Source organism: Uloborus diversus, chromosome 10 (genome assembly GCF_026930045.1).
Source record: "Uloborus diversus isolate 005 chromosome 10, Udiv.v.3.1, whole genome shotgun sequence".
In the NCBI taxonomy this organism is placed as follows: Eukaryota; Metazoa; Arthropoda; class Arachnida; order Araneae; family Uloboridae; genus Uloborus; species Uloborus diversus.
Genome location: NC_072740.1, coordinates 138,138,228 through 138,158,888, shown reverse-complemented (window position 1 = coordinate 138,158,888; position 20,661 = coordinate 138,138,228).

The following is a 20,661-nucleotide window of genomic DNA, read 5'->3' as shown; positions in this document are numbered from 1 at the left end:
TTAAATTTAAAACTTGTAGATAAAGTTAAATACAGTTTGTAAATTGAGTAAAATACCTTAATACCTTTTTAGAAGGCTAATATACTTAAAACAAATGTTTTGTTTCTTATTTATTTATTGAAATTTAGATTAGGGATATAAACAGCTGAAAACTCTTGTCTACACTATTAGGAAAAGACTTTTTCCTTCAAACACCATTACCAGGAATACCGCATATTTTAGCATCGTGAACATCGTAGATACGTGAAAACTACATTTCCGACGCGTTTACAACCGGTTGCAAAATTAGTGTTATACCTCTTGGGAAATGATGATGAGCTTCGGGCTACAAAACGATTAATCGAAATGATGCTTGATCTCAATTTTCCACCCAAGTTTATTTCATTTTTGTTGTTAAATTGTTCTTAATAGTCGTATAGTTGTTGTGGAAACTTAAACGTCTAATGATGCGATAGGCACTGGAGATATTAATGTTACATTGTTAGAAAAAACTGTATAATGTGAGGAGTTTAAATTGAAACACTCACAAAACCATATAAATAAGCTTAAAAAATAAGACTTCAGTTTCATATAGGTACGAATTAAGTTTTAATGATTTTGATTATGTTAGGTGTGAAATGATTGTTAAGGTTTTGATAGGATATTCATTTATGACAAAAGAAAATAATCACAAAAGGAAACTCTGGTTAATTAACCCCCTGAATGACGACGTCTCAGAAGCGTTTAAAAGCCTGTAACGGCAGATGAAATGAATAATGTTTGCCAGATGTTGTACATCGAGGGTTAAAGCTATTGTATGTAAATCTTTCACAACATAACTTTATTAATGTGTCAAAGGATTAATACCATAAGTATGCATACTGATACTTACGCATACGATACATACACAACCACTAGCGCTGTCAGAAATACCTTCTGGAGGGGTTTTTTTTGATCAAAAATACCTTCTGGAATGTTTTTTTTTTTTTTTTGATCAATCGTACCTTCTGGAGGTTTTTTTTTTTTTTTTTAATGTAGACTACCTTCAAGAGGGTTTTTTTTAATCAAAAATACCTTTTGAAGGGGATTTTTTGACCAAAAATACCTGAAAGAGTTTTTTGATCGAAACAGCCCTTTCATATGCATAAACTACTGTATTAAAGTTTGCATTTATGTTAAAACCAATGTCTCTGGGGGGGAGGGTTTTCACCCTCAATCCCCCCCCCCCCTTTCGCTGCGCCACTGTACACAACACATTTTACAATGAGTACCTATTCAACATCCTACGGGTTCATCATGTGTTAGTAGGATGAGTTTTACTTTATCTTTATGTAAAACCCTTCAAAACGCGTTGACATTCAAACTTCGCTCCGCGGAACCCACGGACTTCATGGCACATTTTTGGGATTTCTCGAGCCAGAATAAAAATTCATAAATTGAAGAATCAAGCACTTACTCTAGTTGACTAATGCTTATTAAATAAAGAATATTAAAAACAAATATGTAATGGCACAACAAGTAACACCAATAAGGCTACCCTTGGGCAGTTTTTACTTTTCCAATTTGTTGCAAATTTTCTCGAATAACTTTCATTAACTTAGCATTTTCCATGAAAAATATTAGAACTCAAGGTTTTCTTCACAAAAAGCTTTGTTATGCCTTCCTAATGGATGTCTGAAAAGTCCCCGACTTTTTGCTGTGCCTTTCCCTCTTTTTTTGGGGGGGGGGGGGGGAACGGGGAGGGGGTCAACCTATGTATCCTAGCAGTTGAGAACTGCTTTATTGGTTTTTTTTTTTTTTCGTTGAATCGAATAAAGTCACAACCAAATCGATATTATAAATATTTCAAGAGTTAATTGCATCAAAAAGACGAATTTTCAAAACAAATTAGAAACTACGTGTTTCATTGTAGCTTTAGCATTTTTCTTTAAAATTTAATGCCAAGTTTTTCCATACACAAAATGCTTTATATGGGTAGATTTAAAAATTCCTTAACTTTTGTTGCACGCTTCCCTGCTTTCTTGAAGGACCCCTAGCTCGTAGGTAGTAAGTGACTTTGCAGGTGGTCGCACGTGACTTACGGACCAGAGATAGAGTATTGTTGATTTAGAACTTCTAAAGCTTCTATACTATGTATAGTTCGACAATATGAACTTCATGGAAATAAGTGGGATGTTTCCAACTACCCCATAGTTTCTGAGATAGAAGGAAACTCGCTGTGGAAAACGGAAACATGATTTCATTCGCTAACGAATAGTTAGTCAAAATTTTCACACCGACTTACTCTCAGAGAATGTAATCTTGGAAACAATGTACAAAATTTTAGTTCTCAATTCCTAGTTAAATCTTTGAAATTCTGTATCCCCTTTACACAAACTGACCCTTAATAATTTTCTTTATTTGAAGCTAACTTTGAATACCGAGATTTGTAACTGTTTCATTTTCTGGGTGCTTATAACATTTTGCGTCAGAATCTCAACAGAAAAATATACACATGTTTTAGATTTACAGCAATACGCAAGTATTGCAGCAACAAGCAACAGCAAGCAATACGCAATAATTTACGCTACGATTTTTCAGCTGACAAATTAAAATTGTTAGTAAAAAAATTTCTTAATTATAACTCAAATAAGGAATCATTCTTCATCATAGTTTATTACCTTAATACATAAGCATGATTTCTATTTCTGTTGGTCACTTTTTGCATCATAGAATCACATTTCTGGCTGATCATGATTTATGTTTATGATCAAGACGGAAGTAATAAACTGATATTAAGATGTTAAATCTAAGAAAAGGGATTAACATGCTATTTTGTGCAAGAAATAACTTCTTTTATGGCAGCCTTGGGCCTTAGATTTTACACCATATTATTTCATATTTTTGCCTGATATTCAGTATGGAATATGAAGTGTTGTTTATAAAGTTTTGTGGTGATGGGGGTGCCACATGTGAAGGTGAAATGTCAAATACCATGAAAATGCCTGACAGCGTTAAAACGATTGATGGGATATACGTACAAAAACGCCCGCAGAAATTTTTTTTCATGAACATGTAATATAGTTTCCGATCATTCATTTAAAATATTAATTTCCTTCCGAAAATGTTTTTAAACAAGTTAAACATGTTTTTTATTGTTGGATTTAACATAAAAATTACAATCCATGAAAATCAATTTTAGTTATAATGGCATATAGTTAGGTGTATACATATGTATAGTTTAAAGATACCTCTTTTTTTGGCACGAGACTAAGAAAAGCTACTGAGACATTATAATTAGCTTTTCAATATTTATTGCATGATTGATAGCTTGCTGAAGCAAATCCAAAGTTTAAGAAGGTCGCATCTGAAATGATGGACTTTACCATTTCTTCAAATAAATACTAAAAGTAGTTTACTTTTGTTAGAGAAGATTAACTAAAAACTGCAATCCGTAAGCTTTACTAAAAAAGATACAATTTAGACAACTAATAATCCGCTCGAAAACCATCTTTACTTTGAAGTAAACATCTCATCAAAAGAAAAAGTACATTTTTCAAATAAATATTTTGATCTAGGCAATAATCAAGACGGGTTTTATCTGAGAATGCCAGAAATGAAATAACCCGACTATAACGAGTGAATAAAAACTACTCTTGTCCCAACTTTCAACTAGAGAAACAAATAGGCATGTTTTATTTTATGTAATTTGATTACTCATTTTGACGCCTTAATTTAGTGATATTCGTTGTTAGTGAATATGTGATGTTCTTGTATTTCCAGTTAAATATTTCATCACTACGTCATTTCCGGCTTCTAGTAATTGCAATCCCGGTATACCGTTACACCGAATACCGGTGTTTTCACTATGAACGGCGAAGATTTTTATTCTTTTGAACTGTGGTTTCTCCTAGGGTCTGAAGAGGATGATACTTATTCCTCTTGTAGTTTTCACCTTTAAAATCTGGGTGAAGCTCAGTGGAAATTGAATTTTCACGTTGAAATACTTTTTTTTTTTGGCATGTTTTCACTGCTATACACGAAATATAAAAACTAGTGTTTATAAAAAAAAATTCTGGTGACCGTGGTTACTTGACTGTCTGGTGAAGAAAACTTAAAATAACTTTTATAGTCTAGCAGAAACGCGGAAGAGTCGACTTTCCCCGAAGCAGTTTGGAATTATTTACGAGTGTTGGAACTTGTCCCACTCAAGTGTTCGCTTCTCTGACGCATTTGAACAAGCATTATACCAAAATTATTAGTTTTAAAACTAAAACAACTTACTTGTCATCGCAAATGTAAACCTTAAGTTGCATTTTATGCTCATGTACTTTTCTTTAAGAGAAAAACCAATTGCTCTACACGAAATAGGAGCAGATGAATTGATTTCACGAAACATAAATTTTATCCTAATTCTGTAAAGTTGTATAACTGCGATGTCTTTAAAATCATCCTCGAAAGCTAATAACTTACCGAAGAAATTTTGCATTAATATTTGCCTCTTCGAACGGGTAGCAGTTCCTGAGATTCTAAAGTCCATTTAACTCCAACTAAATGATGCAAATGTTAAGTTCATGAATGGGGATACCCTATTAGAATTAGATATTTTCTTAATCGCTACATTTTTAGGATCAAAGGTTAGACCAATGTCGCTAGACTACTACATCATTTCAATTACATAGTTTGGAGAATTTCTTCCATTTATTTTCAGTTGCAATATTTTCAAAAGTTTAAAATTGAAGCCGAGTTACTAGGCATTTGCATCCGGATCGGGGTTCTTGTTGGAGGGGGAGAAAAAGCAGAGAAAAAATTTTATTGGATTAAAGCGTCAAAGGGCTAATCCACCATATTTCTGCTCAGTCGAAAATGTAATTGTACATTAATATTTAAAAAGTATTCCATTTCTATACAACGTATTTACGAGGGTCATTCTCAGAGAAGTATGGATTTAATGAATGATTAAAAATTATAAATCTTAAATCAAGTTTACCTATACTATTAAAACATGTGAGCGTATGTCTGTGTCAGTTTCTGCAACCCTATCTCCTTCAGAGTGAATGCCTACCAGGTCCATGCTGGTTACCGTTGAATACAGAACATCCCATGAGAATAGACGTATTCCGCCCTGTGTCACCCATTTAAATTTTAAGGGGCCAGGGATAAGCCTGGCACCCAGGGGGAATCAAAGAATCAGGGCCTGATTAACGAGCAGGCCAACTAGGCCATTGGCCTAGGGCCCCAGCTTTTTAGGGGTCCCCAATTGGTTAAAATTGTTTTAGCCAATGGCTAAAATTGTAAACTATTATTTAATGATAATTGACTACAAAGGGGTCCTGAAGCGTTTAGCCTAGCCCCCCCCCCCCATTTCTTCATTGGGTACTGCAAAGAATCTTCAATTTTAATTACAATCATCAATTGTAACCCGCCGCAGGCGACATGGAACCACAGTAGATGGCGAACGGGAGTTGGCGAGTGAAACGAGCAGGGAACGAAGTCCCATTGTATTTAAAAAAGAACTTGGTTTAAGTAGTAACCCCGTTGTAGTGGTTCAGATCGTAAACAAAATTTACTTAAGTTATTTAAATTTAAAATGAATGATGTCCGCATACGTGACACTGCATGTCACATGTTATTGATGTTCATTAATAGCTACACATTGTCTATTTTAGGGTTTCCTTAAGTGGTCGATACCGACCCCCTGGGTGCAACGAAGTTTTCATAGGGGTTGATGAACTGTCGAGGCCGATGACTCATCAAAGGTAGATATGGTTCGCTGAAGCAGTACCAGTCAAATCAAAATTCAAAGAATACGAAACAAATTTAGGTTAAATGAGCTTTTTATTTAACTGAGACTAAAATATCGTAGTCCAAATCTAATTTAATTACGCTCATACAAAGGAAATGAAATACGAAATCACTGTTACGCTGTTATTAAAATACATAAATCGAGGTTTTATTTCTATTCCATCAAAAAAAAATTATTTTTTTTTTTACTGATTCAAAGAACTTCAAGATTTCCCTTTTGCATTTCCCCAGATTCGTATTTAGTCAAGTCTGTTTAGTCATTTGAATAATTACTTACGATAATCTAGAAATAGGTTAAATTATTTGAAACAAGGTGATTTCAAATAATTTTAAATAACTTCAATTTTTTTTTCTTATTTATCTATTTATTTTTTGACAGCTCAACGTCCTCATCCTTCTAATTAAATTTCCTTAGTTATTTCTTAATTATCATTCCTTTTCTTGTTATAAATAGCTTTTCCTTTATTGTATACAATTTATCAACTAAATATTATTTTCCAATATTGCTTGCAGTTTATTTTATGGTACATGGGAATAAATCTTTCTTTTCTTGAAAGTTTTTTGTGTTTCGGGTGCAGTGGCGTAGCCAATGTGGGGCGGAAGGGGGGGGGTTCGCCCCGGGTGGCACACTTTCGGGGGAAGTGATTCAGCGCCTTTGATGGGGGGGGGGATACGGGAATCATACTTAAACCCTGTTACTGGAGGCAAAGACTTCGAAATGTAAAGTTCTGGTATGACTACAACTGAGGCAGTGAGAAGCAAAGGGATGCAAGCGCCATAATTTAAAAACTGCAGATAATCAGTACAAACGGTAGGTGAACCTCGTTTCTTTTTTTTGGGGGGGGGGGGCAAGATATGGTACTAGTAGCTCTGATGGATGCTTCTATACAACATGATTTAGAAAAAAATGTCAATGAAATCCTACCTAAGGTCTGAACTTTAAACGCGTTTTTCTTGAAACTTTAAAAAATTCGCTTATATCCATTTGCTTCTTACTGTCTCAGCTGTGCTTCTCAGAGTTCAAAATTAAAAAAAATCAGTAGTGAGCTCCTGAATCGTCCTCATTCCTTTAACGTCCTCTAAAAAACAATCTAAGGTGGTATTTTCAAAACTTTAATTTCGGAAAATATTTAAGAAAAGCCCCCGACCTCCTAACGTCACCCAAAGGCCAAAACTGATTTCAAATTTGAAAAAGATTCGAGAGAAAACCCTCCCTCGAACGCTGCTATTAATTTCTGACGCAAGTTTAGGCGATTTTTGACGTAAATTTAGAGCATTCTTCGGAAGAGGGGTCGCCCTTGTAGGAATAGTACAGATTAAATTAATTTGTCTTTTTCCTTAAATAAAGTTTTTAATTTTAAGTTCAATTATTTTCGATGGCTTTTATGTATTAGTAAATGTCTTAATGAAAGGGCGGCAAATAGAGGAGCCGCCCCGGACGGCAAAAACAGTAGCTACGCCACTGCTCGGGGGAATTTTTTTTTTTTTTTTTTTTTTCTTATTAGCGTGCAAACGTCATTTGACATCATGGATTGTTCGAAAGATCTTATCTCTTGAACTTCCAATGAAATCAATGTTATTTTTCAATTCAACTTCGATGCTAACCTACAAGTTATTCAAGTTGCACTCGACATTGCTTAACCGACTGAAAATTCGCTACAAAGTTTTATTGAGCAGAGAAAATCTTTTTCTATCTTTGTCTTTGTTAATAGAAGGAAATGCCTCAAGAAAAAAAAAATCTTTTAAAGAGTTTAGTGCGGTTTTGCCAGGGGTCGATGGTTTAGGTAAGTTTCTTACAACGGGTCGATACATGAAAAAGTTTGGGAAGCCCTGGTCTTGCGTAAGTTGTTTGGTGAACTAACTCACGTTTCGAGCTAGTCATTTCCTCTTTGCAAGTTACTTGTAACAATTAAGTCCAAACTCATTTTTTTCTTTCCATCCATTGTTCTTAAATTTAATCAGATTACTTGCACAGTTCAAACAAGATCCCTATAAAAATTTTACATTAAGTTATTTATCGCATGTTACATCTTGTAGTTGCTCAGTAGGTTAATCTACATTAATTAAATCTAGCACCTGCATTTTTTAACAGCATGTCAAAGTGTTCACATAAACTGCAATTGCGAGTATTTAGCGTTTAGCAATCCGGAGAGACAATCCAAAATGGTATTTTGAGGGCAAACTTGGGAGTAGATAAGATGTTTGAACTCTGAATTTGCAGTTGTATATTTTTAAAAAAGGTTAAAATTATTATACAACTTTGTTCGAGTTGCTCAGTGATTAGGCTATTGCAATCTTAGCCCCATTGGTTATTTCGGTCATTTGTTTTTTGTCACCACGTCCTTGTAAAGTTGAATTTATGGACATATCGTGTCTACAGACGTGGTGAAACATAATTTTCTGTACTTAAAGCATTTGAAACTTTGTTCTGAAAATTTGAAAACAATTCATTAACACTAAAAAACATAGGTAAACAGATTTACTTCATAATCTGACTTTAATATATATGAATTCTATTCGCGCCATAGACGCGATGTGTTGATCTCTGCACATAGAAAAAAATTCCAAAAGCTTAATATTAAATTTGATAAAACACAAGGCACTCGCTTGTAGTTGTAGCTACAAGCAGAATAGCTTCTGGAGAAGAAATTCATGAGCTATAACTATATATGCGTTGCTTCTGGATGAATTGATTGGTACTTTTATTTCTATCCGCAGACGTGACCTCTTAATCCGCATTCAGGCAATTATTTTGAAATTACGAGTTCATAATATATTTTTTGCTGTCAGTATAGTATTTCGAATTCATTTTCATTCAAATATTGTATTTATTGGTGCTTTTTCTTTATTAAATATCTTCAAAGCTGGAAACTCGGGAAACTGAAACATGCCAGTCTCTAGACGTAACTAATCACTGTCTCTTGACAAGCTTTCAGCAATAAATTTAATTATTTTATTCAGTTTAAAATTCAATGTTTTCTTTCAGTTTTTGTTAAAGGTTTTAATCCATGTACATTACTTTCTAAGTCATTTACTATCCTTATAAATATCTGATGACACAAATTCCTGTTTGTCTGCGATGACTCAAGATGCAGTGGAGGTCAATCTTTAAAAAAAAATTAAGTGAAAAACCTTATTTGACTTCGCAAAAATAAAATTGTAAAGTTATAGAAAAGTTATTTTATGCGTACTTTTCTTAAAGAAACTAGTTGAGCTTCAGAAGAATAGAATTTTAACTACCTAAAAATACCTCCTTCTTTAGTATAAAATTTTCTTACTGTGGTGCTCTTTAAAAAAAATAAATATGAAAAATTTTTTACTAGTGGAGAAATTGTTTATTAGATGAATCGAAAACCATTGCTTGTTTTATGGCTGAGAGATAAAAGTGGAAATCAGGATATCTTCAAAATAATTTTGTGCTTATTCGGTATAAAAGACCAAGTACTTAGTGCAATTTAGGAACACGTGTTGCTTTTTATATAGTCAGAAACATTGCAAAAACTAAAACATTCTGACACGACCCCAAGCAACATAATGCTTCAGACGCGAAGCAAAAGGGGGTTAGGAGTTATCCCCTCCATATTACCAATTCTATTCAAATATACCAACTGCATCGCCCGGCGTTGCACGGGTTACCTCAAAAATGAAAGAGATGTCAAGTTGGTGGTTTTTGTAATACTCTAACATCAGTTTCTAACACGTTCAGGATTAAATGAATGCGTGTAATGCAGGGATTGCAAAACACCAGTACAACATATTTTTGGCAAATATCGCATAACATTAGTAATAGTTGTGAATGATACAAATTATTAGTATTTTCAATTAGAACAAACGATGAAAATATACGCATTATCAACTATAATCTGTGCTCAAGTTACTCTGAATTACATCTGATAGACTATATTCAAAATATTCATGTACAATAACCATCAGCTTTTTACATAAAACGACATATATTGCTTGATTGATTACGTGAAATTAAAGCATCATGAATTATTAAATGCTAATGATTACATTCCTTCAATACCAAGTCATCAGCTTCCAATTGAGATTTAGGTAAAATCATAAAAAGCAAATTTTCTTAGTTCGGGAATTTCTGTTTCATTTGAGGAAATCGTAACAATCTTAGTTTGACGTGTTCTTTTAACGAAACAAAATGTATTTCAAAAGTTTTAAAAAATGAGGGAAAAAGAGTTATTACAACTCGAAAACTCACCCATTCTAGAAAATTGCAAAACGTGAAAGGGAAAAGTGCAACAAAATAAACATAATTTCGCACATCCTAAATTTACAAAAATAAGAAGCTGATAAGGGTAAACTTTCACTACAATAAACCTAACTAAAGAAATAACTTTCACATGACGAAAAGAATTAAAAACGTTGGCTATAAAAAATAAAAAGATGCAGACGATAAATAAAGGTTATGTTCGAATAAAGCAACCAGTTAACTCGGTTGGTTGTTTAGATGACGTCAGTCCTACTGAAACAATTATTAAAGTGTTATTTGTTAACGCATATTTTAAAATGGCAAAAAAAAAAAAGAAGAACTAAAAATCATTGCTTAGAATAAAACAGAAGCGAAGCTAATTAACAATAAAATTTTCAACGAAAATATTTCTTTAAAAAGTGGTTTTAAGATTTATATATCCTAATAAAAGAGAAATGATGCTAATTTAAAATAAAATTCTAGGCGAAAAGTTGTTTTAAGATTTAGATAGCGGGCATAAAATCTCCCCTTTTAAAAGAATCACTAGAATTCTATTTCCAAACCCTTATACAAAATGTCAACAGGAAAGAAATAAAAATTCCTGAGCACCGTAATGTTATAAACGTTTTAACTAATATTTCTGCTAATTTAAGTCATACAACTATGAGGTTGGTCTTGTTTTCTTTGAAAAACTTCCCAAGCCCTCTCTCTACACTACTGGAAGCGGGTTCATCTTTTCGGGATTTAGTTGTGCAAAAGATCTGACATCAAGTTTAGTAAAACTTAGTTCAAGTGTTGGTGCAATTTAAGTTTTAAAAATACAACAGATTTTTTCTTCCCATTTTGAATTTTTAGCCATATATGATTTTATATTCACTCGTAGTTAGAGCTATTAAGCAATGCAAGTTGTACTTCTGAAAAACATAGCAAAAAAAAAATATGTTTTTACCAAAATTTATATTGCATTGTGATAAAAAGAAAATTTGCAGCTGTCAATGTAATATCCGAGAAGTATTCATGGAAAGCAGTAAGTTTTACAAGATAAATTACTAATACGCTGTAAAACTAAGCTAATTAGCTTCCCTTTAGGATTTGCTTTTGACTTTATTTTCAAACTACACTGAGCTTCGGGTAATTCCTGCTAATTAAGTGTTGGGTTTACACGAAAAATTGATAAGTCCGGGTTGTCGCATATCACCTTGTAAACCATAAAATTAAAATTGAAGAGAAAAAAGTCAATTTTGTTGGATTATGAGGACGTAAAAGTTGACTTAGGAATTGTCAGCGTATTTGAAGGATAAGATTACTGCCTCTATCATTCCCCCTCCCTCAACCCCCGACAACATAACCAGCCTGGTTTGAAGAGTAGATGCATTGCAAACAAGGTTACTGACCAGTTTCAAAAAGTTGATTTCACTTGCTATATTTATGCTTACTTACCAATCTATCACAACAGTTAAAATGTCTCCCATTTTTGTCTTTTCAGTTCACAGATAATAGTTCAACAATTTAAAATAAAAATTAATACACGTAAAATCCATAAGAATCGGGTAATCAGGTGATTTTACCCACAATGATGATTCAGACTTCATTAAAATTGATGTAAATTTTCTTGCAGTTTCTCTTTCACATAAAGTTAATCGTTTTAGCAATACATGATATTGGAGAAACAGAGGAAAAAAAATATTTAAAAGATGTTACATTGGTTTCTTTCACTTGTGCTCATAGTAATCATATAATATTCAAAATTATCACTATAATTAATGCCAACAGTATGCCAGGTTTTTAAGGACTTGATACAAATTTGCGATTTTAGAAACTGAATTGTTAAATTTGGTACATATTAATTTAAAGTTGGATTTTAACAATGTTGAGAAATTACGATGATTGAACAGTACGTATTTTTTTCTCCGGAAAGAAAAGTCGAAATTTAATTGCTGCATAAATAGAAGGTGATGGTTCCAAAAGTGGGGGACTAATTTTTTGAAATTTTCTAATTTTGGAAATATCGCACCCCTGCATGCAAAGTGACAACTTAAAATTTGGGGAAAATGTAGTAGGTACTGATTTTTAAAATCTAAATTTAATGCTAATCTTTAAATCAAAACTCGCACAAAGTCAGTTTACATAGCTGGTGCGTGGAGGCGTAAAAAAGATATAATCAATAGTGACACATCATTAAAATTTCATAATTTATTCGAAAAACTTTCGAACTTTAAATCTTCATTATTAAATTATTGTACAAAATTAACCAGTAAACATTACATTCTAGTTTTTTTTGCTCGTATTGTAATGTTTGTGACTAAATGGCTAAAAATTACTACATTGCGTAAGACCTTTATTTTCTCATGTGCTTTTTTTTTTTTTTTTTTTTTTTTTTTTTTGAGCTGTATCACTTTTTTTGCTGAAGTGAGATATGCTGTCTGAAGTTTTACATATAACGATGTGGAAGGGGTCGATCGGACAGAAACTGGAAATTTTCCCATTTACCTTTCCAATAATAATTAAAGGAATTAAATTTTGATTTATTTACCCACTGACACCAAATTAAGCATTGAAATTAAAAAGCCATAGACTATTTTATGTCTCATAAGCTATGACAGCTAGCAGACAATGAGAGACATTAGCACAAGTGTTAAGTTGCCGGTTCACTTTTAAATACTCACCGACTACCAATTTTCAATTTTTCAGAAGACAGGGTTAGTACAAAAGCATGATTGGATTTTAAAAATTTATATTTTCGAAGCTATTACACTTTTAAATGACTGTTACACAAAATTAAAGACAAATAGACCAAGGCTTTTTGCCTCCGTTTTCAGCACAATATCTTAGCATAACAGAATTTTTTTTTCTGCTTCTTAAAAACAACTCGATACCGTCCTCCTGTAAGTGTAAGACCTTTTTTAAAAAGCTGTTGTCTAAAAATTGCCCAAAAAAACTTGAACAGAAAATGAGGTTTATTTATCACAAAACGCTTGATTCGTTATTATACCAAAAATAAAATAGTCATATCAAAATTCCAAATTTTATGAGGACTAATCTGAAATAACAAACGAAATGTCGGTGAAAGTGAAATCATAATCAGAAGTATAATATTCTAGTGAATTATAAACATTTTTCCGTTAATGGTTTTAAAAAAGCAGGAAAATTCGAATTTAAGGTAAGTATACCCGTAATGGACTGTTGAAGGACATTATGTCAATTCAATAAAAAGTTTCAGAAAATTGTCATAAGATGTTTTGCATCAATATTTGAGCCTTCATGTGCCATTATTAAGGCACAAAATCAAAAATATACCTTAATTGAAAGAAACAAATATTCTTAACTTTCCACGTATCCCAGTAATGAACATACTAAATTTCAGACGTACCAGTAGTGGACACTTCTAAATTGTGCCTCTTAAACATATTTGCTGATTCAGCTACTTTTTTTCCAATATATTTATTTCAATATATTCAAGAAGTGCATCCAGACAAAAAGTAAAGCAATTCACTTAAAAAATGAAGATATTAAAAAAGAAAACAAAAGCATGGAAAAAAAGCTTGGAGCAACTTCAATGCTTCCTTCAATCCCTAATGCTACAAAATAATTGAATAACGTGAAAAAAAAACATGGAGAATTTTCCGATCAAATAATCAGAAAATGACCATCATTCAGATTAGTTTAATATTAATATTTGCACGAAAAAACAATCACTCTGTTATATTAGCAATAGGCTACAAGTGTACCAGTCAAGCCCGTGTCCAGAATTTCATAAAGGGAGGGGTTGAAACCTTTTCCCTTTGTAACTTACGTTGTCAAAGGAAAACTAACTACGCGTGTTGAATAGTTCATTTTAGTTCGATAACTAGGCTTTTTTTTATACATTTTGTGTTTTTTTTTTTTTTTTAATGAAATATTATTTGTACAGTTGCCACCTCATTTTCTTTCTTTTTTTTCCATCAAATAACATTGAACAGGAATTTAATGAAAATAAAAATTTTATTTAAAAAAAATGGCTGTTTCGCATAGAAACATTTTTCTAATGCGTGAAACGACTAATTCATCCAACACTAAAGGTATACCATAAAAAAAAACTAATAGTAAGCAAAGTAACCATTTTCCCTGCCCCTAAGTTTTTTTTGGGGTGGGGGGGGGGGCTACATCATTGTCTAATATTCTTTTAAATAATTTTCCCCTGCATGCTTACAGCATTGCCGGACTCTTCAACCATTCCTCCGCGTTAATTTTTTTTCAAGCACTTAGAAGCGAAGGAGCTTGAATCCTACAATTGAGGAAATGCTAATTATTAAGCATGGGGAAATATTAAAGAGGGTGAATACTGTATCAGAGTTTAACTCTAAAATTAATTAAAACTTGAAATACATTTTGGAAAATCGTTTAATGATTCATTGATTTTTTTTTTTTTTTTCAATGGGAGGGGTTTCACCCCTAAAACCCTCCCCTTGGACACGGCTCTGGTACCAGTAATGGACCACAAGTGCACCTTGAACTGGCCAGGTTTCCTATTCTTGGTTCTGATTATCAGATAACACATTAAAACATGTAAAAAACCGAACGATTTCATCAACTAAACAGCAAACTCAAAATTGGTCTGTGTTCCAGTAATGAGTCTACATACCTATCAATGGAACAGTTGAACAGCACATGATCCTCAAATGTATGTCACATAAATACCAGAACCTGCTTATTTCTGTAACTTAAAGCCAGACTAACGTAAGTCATACTATCATTACTTTACAGCAAAGCGTCAAAACGTTTGTCTGGTGCATACAAAGGATGGGACTCGAGCACTTATAACACTGATAAATAATCATGAAGGATTTTTTTCCTGTAACATAGAATCGCGTTGTCAAGAATGGGTCAATGCGGAATAGGATACATACAATGCAGTAATAACCGTAAAATCACAATATTTGGACTTACATTTGTCTGCCCTTGAGGTACAGATTTTATATTTTATTAATAGTATACTTAAAGATTACTGAGAGTTATAAAATATAAAAATGCAATATAACGCATAAATTGTATGCATGTTTAACAAAATAATTTATAGAATCAACACTTACCTCTTAAAGAAAGCTTTTAGGATAGGCAAGCAATACCTGTTCTTAACACTAATCATTCCACTATTCCAACTACAAAAAGTGGGCGTCACCCGAAACGTTTGATGTCTGACTTTTAGAGTTGAGTGTGGCCATACTTTTATATTTCATTCTAGTTAGATATTTAGTGAGCGATAATACAAAGTTTGGTTTATATTCTAGCATTATATTTAGTTATTATATTATTTATTTATTTACTTTTTATTGTATTATTCTTACATTTAGTTTTGATCTCAGTCCAGATATAGCTCGGTGGTATCTCTAGTAAGATTTTTTGCTTTCTGTTTGCAACTGTTGAGAAAGTTCCCTGCAGCTGTATAGCTGGCTTCAGGGCCTTCGTGGCTCTATGGTAGAAGCTTCTTCGTCTTCTAAGCTATAGGTCGTGGCTCGTGGGTTCGATTCCCGTAGGTGCCCTGAGTGTTATTTCCTTCAATTGTGATGTAAATCTTTCCTGTGTGTGTCCGAAGGCAAGGCACTTAGTACGTAATCCTCTATGTGTGTGAAACTCTGTAGCTTCTTTATTAAAAAAAATAAATAAATAAAACTGACCTCAGGGTCGCCGAAAGCGTAGGTGGACAGTTTGATCGCCCCCCCCCCTCCACCTTTAAAACTTGCCAAATTTATACTACTCTTATTTCGAGCCGGGCCACCTCATGGGAAGGGCCCTTTTAGTTTCTGATAGGCAAACTTAGCCTCTCGTCGGTCCTGGCTGATCTTAATGGGAAATAGCACAGTTGGGTAGCGCGTTATTCTAAAAATTCCCAGGATGGTGGGTTCGATTTCCGTCCTTTGCCCTGGTTGTATCTTCTTTTCTTCTGTTAGTTCTGTCCTACACTATGTGCTTGCATTGTACTTACTATCTGTCATGTTGGACGTGAGTTCATAAACGAGTCCTGTGGGACCAAGTACACGAGCTCGAAATGTATGTTGTCCGTAAACCATTCCAAATGGGAAATGCGAAAGCAGCGTATCTCAAATTACAGCGCAATCGGTGTGCATGAAAAACATCAGTAGGAAGCTTAATTTTCACTTTATAGTATTGCAGTGTTAAAGTAGTTTTTCTCTTAGTTTTAACCAGGGGCGACCAGATGGGAGGTTACTGCGACCTCCCAAACCTTTCTTCGCTCGGCAAATTTGGAGACATAACTGCAATGTTGTAATTTTTAAATCTCCGAATGTCCCTTTTCATGAAATGTACGCATTTTGTATACCCGTATTTTATGATTCGGCAAAAACTAGGAGTTCCGTTCGGCAAATTGAGAATTTAACCCGTTCTAAAATTTTAAGTTCGGGGTGCAGCTACTCTGATTTTACTAAGCCTGTTGGAAAGCCCTAAATATTACACCATGATTAAACGCCTGTACTTACGTGAAATTTTAAACATTTATCCAGGAAATGTTGATTTTCAATCCAATTTCGTTTTCTGTTCAATGTGAAAATTTAATACCCGCATCTGCGTTGCAACTTCTTCGTTCGCCAAAGTGGTTTAACGTACACTGTTTAAAAAAAACTGAAAATTCAGGTAGTTTTCTAACTGATTTTAACAGAATATTTCCGTAATACTTCAAAAGGTATTTTTTCCTTACAAAAACGTAAACATCCCGACGAAAACGGAATTTTTCCATTTCTAGGGTTACCGCTGTGCTGTACTTTGCTCCGATTAGTCTTCAAGTCATGATAAACATCACTTATTGATAGTGCTTATTAATCGCACTGTTACATTTTGCAAATTAAAAGCATATTTAGAATAACAACTCGGGTGCTGTAGACAAAATAGATAGCTTGCTATTTCATGTCTGGAGAGTAATATACTCGTTATGTCGAAATTGTTTATACGCCTTTGAGCTTTGTAATTTTGGAAAAATGTTCGCGCCATTTTTAGACTGGCAGATATGTTTTGATCGCCCTGGTGATTTGATGTGGGTTTTACTGAGTCAGTATTAGAATATTTTTGTGCTTTTAATATTTTGCTCAATACTTTGAACAATTCTATTCGTTAGTCATATTGTGTGCTCTAGCAGTGAGAAAAGTTCAAGGATCTCGTGTTATCAATTTAAAATAAAGCCTATTGGATTAGCTGTATCCAGATGCATTTAGCACCGCTGGTCATATGTAAGTGTTGTTGAATATCTTTGTACATGTTAATATACAAATGTATTTTCCTTGTTAATATGCATTTGATAGAATTCCGATGATAGTTTATTTAGAATTTATACAACTATTATAGAGTTATTTTTTATTGCTCTTACGCATTCTTGAAAGTCATTAATACGCTAAATGCCATTTCGTATCTATACCGGAGATTATCGTGGTGTGCGAGCAAGATAGGAAAAATCACCCAGTTTTTTTTTCGGGGGGGGGGGATTCGCTTCACAGTTTGGAATACTGAAAGTAACTATTTTAAATCTCTAAATAAAGGTGTATTGTTGATCTTTGATATATACAATGGAAGTTTTGGCAACAATAAGTACTTAATTTAATTTATTAAGATCTTATCCAACAACTTATTTGAGATTATTGCAAGTTTCTTGGAAAAACAGTTCGGGTAAAACGAACTGATTGATATTGATATATGCTTAAGTAATAATGATTATGTACTAAAAATCTATGTTGCGATTCCAATGAGTGAAAAATTTGGATATCATTGGGGGGGGGGGGGGAGGGATGTAGCATCTGAACCAAAAATTCTTCACGTGCATGTCAATGATTCTGTTTTTAAACACAATAGATATGTGGTACTCTCTATCAGGTATATTATTATATGATAACGTCAACCTGTTTCTAATAGCATTTTATTTGACATATTCTGCAAATAAAAATATCATATTTTTCATGTATGTTTTTCCATGCCACACCAGACAATGTACGACGAAGGGAATATCGAACAGTATCAGCAGGGATAATTGGTGTCCTATTCAAATCCATCAATTTTTCTGCTAGTACTATTTGATTAATTTGACTCATCTGAAGTTGATATAAAAAGTTTTGGTCAGCAAATGGATGCTTGATATGTTAGGTAAGTTCTCTCTCCAGATGTTAATTTAAAAAATCTTTGAGTAACAAATGCAAATAAAAAAAAGTAATAATTTTAGAATAGTTAACTATATCTGTATTATATATCATTTTAAAGAACTAAATTTTTAATGAAACGAAAAATCAATACTTGACATAACTTTTTAAATATTTTTTGAAAATAAAATCTTTTGACTTAAATACGGGAAAGTGAGAAATGGAAAAAATATCGCAATGAAAAAATAAGGAACGTAAATTCTGTTAAAACACAGAAAGATCGTAAATGAACGGAAAAATAAGAAATGGAATTTTCGTTCAGTCACGAGAAATTTATAAACGGAAAACTACAACTACGGAGAAATAAGAAATGGAACTTCTGTTAAATCACGGAAAGTCATTGAACGTAAACGTAATATTTACGGCAACTTTGCTGCCGGTACTTTCTCCGTTATTTTCAGGAAATTTTTTTAACAGTGTATGCCAGAGCGCAAGTGCAAGCGAGGCGCCCCTTACAGAGGAAAAGGTTCTGCTATTGCGTAGGCTGTTGGCGTCTTCATTAGAGTCCCCCAGTAAGGAGCCAAAATGCATCGGAACCATATTTCCTAGCTTCCATTAGACCCCTGAGGCTCCGACTTTTCACCCTAGGGTGAAAAAGTTCACCTATCAGGCACTTTTGGTTTTAGGAGTACTCTCGATTATCTGCGGCATAGGGTGGCACGGTATCCGTGGATAAGCAAATTCGCGGATAATCCGTAAACTAGGTAAAAACGATATGTACAATAGCTTAAAAAATAATAATAACACTCGTATACATTTAAACTATAGCATTCCATAAGTACGTAAAAATGCATGTAAAAGCTAAAAGAGATTAGCTCATTATTGCGAACAGATTACACAAATAGGCGAGCAAATCGTGCAACCAAGTTACCTGCAGCAGACGAAACTAGGTTACACCCAAAACGCACAGGGAAGGGTTAGAGAACTTATTCAAAATTGGATCCAGTCATTCGTTTACCAGTGTAAGTACACTGTAACAAATTTCGGAAACGTTTCTGAGTATATCGGAAGCGTTTCCGAAATAATAAGAATCCTTCATCCAATAGCGAAATCCTCATTATTCAGAAAGCTTTTTGTTATTTCAAAAAATCTAGAAGCGGAAGTGAGGCGCAATGCTTCAAAACGTATTTTATCCTTCCAACACTGGCGCCAGTGAGTCGGAAATAACGAGAGCTTTTTTTTTTCCTTATCTATGGTTGCTGCAGTCAGCAACTGTTTAGCATTGGATTGCTTGTTATTTCATGTCTCGAGAGTAGTAAATTGTGTCGAAACTAATTTTCGCCTTTGCATTTTGGGCTGCCCTTGATTTTTTAGACGATGTACGCAGCTATTAAGTTAGTTAATAACGATTTGCTTCTTTACAATTTCCGGTGCGACCATGATTACATATATATTGTGTGTTCAAGCGTGAATAGTTTCAACACTCGTTTTTATACTTAATGAAACGAAACCCTTTGGATTACTTATCCAGTTGTAATGGAGGTACTTAGATTTTCTTCCGCTCATGTTCACTTGTAAGTATTAATGAATATTTTAAAAAATGTTGTTATATGCATTTATATTTTTGTTGATTTGCATTTGATGAGGCTCCAATTGTAACTGTTTTTGGGTTTATCGAATTAATTTAAAGTTATCCTACATACCTATGTGCGCAGTGTACTATTTGTTGTAACCAATTGAAACTGATTAATTACGCAAAGGAAATAAGATTTATATTTGAAAAGCAATCACAGAAAAGTTATTTCGAAATACTTGGATATACATACATTGGTTCAGAAAAAAAATCAATTGTTTAATTCATTAAAAATACGGTAATGCAAATGTTTTCTAGTATTGTAATATGCTTCACAAAAAATATGCCAGTATTATTTATCTTTTTTTATTATAATTTATTCATTTATTTTAAAATATTTATACCATTAGAAAATGGCCCAGTTATCTATTAGTAAGCAACATAGTTATGCAATTAATTCATGTGCTTATTCATTTTGTTAAATGTGGTTGACAATAAAAAATTCCTTGACATTAGTTGTTCGGTAAATAACATTTCCTTCGTGGATATACTAGTTTAATATAGGACAGTCAGGAGGAATGAGTCAGTGGCAAAAATGGAACAGCTGCATTTACAAGCCGAAATAAAAAGAAATATTATTTCATGTCATTGTTTTTAAAGTGATCATTTTTTAAATACTATGTTATTAATATACAATGTACATATGGGGAGAAGACGAGGGGCGTTCACCACGCAGACTGCCATTGACATTTTCAGGGATTGCTTTTTTTTAAGGGGGGGGGGACGCTTTATAGCATTTTATGGGTTCACCATCACTCTTATGGTGTGGGGGGGGGGGGAATCTCGTATAAATGAAATGGAGTAATCATGCAATAGAATTCAATGTTTTAATAAATAAAATATATAATGCATTTTGCGCACATTGTAAAAATAAAATCAGTAACCTATTTTGATTAAGTATTTATATTTGTGATGAACTGGAAAAGGACAAGAACAGAATAATC